The 1,655-nt window shown below is 33.7% G+C and overlaps 1 long non-coding RNA gene across 1 annotated transcript; it reads left to right on the forward strand.

Moving 5' to 3' along the window:
* The first annotated feature begins 796 nt into the window (after positions 1 to 796).
* On the forward strand, positions 797 to 1,655 carry LOC107757716 (uncharacterized). The gene is made up of 3 exons (XR_001641961.1): positions 797 to 966; positions 1,120 to 1,259; positions 1,587 to 1,655. It is a non-coding gene; the product is annotated as an uncharacterized LOC107757716 (long non-coding RNA).

A 1,655-nucleotide genomic window follows, 5' to 3' on the forward strand; every position in this document is an offset into this window, starting at 1 on the left:
GTTATTGGTATAATAATATTTATTATTATTATAATCATTTTTATTTATAACAAATTTGTAATTCGTTATAAATAACATTTTTAAACAATTTGTATTTTTCTAAATAACACATTTGAAACATTTAAGTATCCAACACATGCATTAAATTGTTATTATTATTATTATTATTATTATTATTATTAAAATGCACTTCTAACAAATTTGTAATTTGTTATAATTATTCTTTTTTAAACAATTTATTTGTCTAAACAGATTTGAAACATTTAAGTACCCAACTCATGCATTAAATTATTATTATTATTATTAAAATGCATTTCAAAGTAATTTATAAATGGGCATTATTGTTGTTGTTTTTTATATTTGTAGTGTTATTAGGCCTATATATCAAACTAATTCATAAATAGGCACAATTCATGTTTGTCTAAATCAGGGGTCACCAAACTTGATCCTGGAGGGCCGGTGTCCTGCAGAGTTTAGCTCCAACTTGCCTCAACACACCTGCCTAGATGTTTCAAGTATACCAAGTAAGACCTTGATTAGCTGGTTCAGGTGTGTTAATTAGGGTTGGAACTAAACTCAGCAGGACACTGGCCCTCCAGGACGGAGTCTGGTGACCCCTGGTCTAAATAATGAATATGAAACAATTAAGTATTTGGTCTAACACATCCATTCAGTTATTATTATTATTAATCAATCACACTTATAGTTGTAGTAATAATAATGACCATTATTAGTATTATATTTTATTTTCTGTATAGCTTTAGAATTGACTTTGTCCTTTCTACTTCGTAGTTAAACAGCTTGCCTCCGGACACATGCACCGAGTTCAGTTTCTCCAGGAAGGGTCAGCTGATCGTCAGTGCGAGTCGTCCGTCCAGCAGCCTGGGATCCGTGGTGTCCAGCGGTACAGCTTCAACTAACACATCTTCTGAGCAGCTTCAGAGATGGATACATGCAGCGGCAAAGGTGGGATGTATTTTATGTCATTTTTCTTTGGATAAACATTGTTTTATTTAACGTGCCAAATATTGAACATAATTTCTACTATGTTTTGGTTCAGCTTGCGTTGTTTATACAGTTAGTATGAATGATGCATCTTCACTGGATTTTTTAACTCAGGGAAGAAAGACAGAGCTCGTCAGCCTGCAGAAGCCGTTGTCTGGAGGTCTGGGTTTCAGTGTGGTCGGCCTGAGACCAGAGGGGGTCGGCAGTCACGGTGTGTTCGTCAGACAGGTGCAACAAGGGAGTGTCGCAGACAGGTGAGACCGCTCTGTTTATTCAGAAATATGTCCCTTTTGCTGTACACGTCACGTTCTGCAAATATCTTCATGTTGTTTTAGGTCAGTTTCTTTGTTTGGACATACTGTAATATATTGTATACTGTACTGTAATATACTGTAACATACTGTAAATACATTTTAATGTTTAAAATAAATGTTTGTTGACATATATTTATTGTACCTATTTATGAATTTGTTTACGAAGCTAAAATGTTAATATTAATAACATTTTAGCATGATATTTATTTATTTATTTAAAATTAAATTAATCACATGGATAATAATAATGATATTTCTTATCTCCAGGGATGGAAGATTGCAGGAGAACGATCAGATTCTGGCGATTAACGGGATTCCTCTGGATCAGAGCGTGAC

The sequence above is a fragment of the Sinocyclocheilus rhinocerous genome, unplaced genomic scaffold (genome assembly GCF_001515625.1).
Source record: "Sinocyclocheilus rhinocerous isolate Xijiao unplaced genomic scaffold, SAMN03320098_v1.1 scaffold44842, whole genome shotgun sequence".
NCBI classification, from domain to species: domain Eukaryota; kingdom Metazoa; phylum Chordata; class Actinopteri; order Cypriniformes; family Cyprinidae; genus Sinocyclocheilus; species Sinocyclocheilus rhinocerous.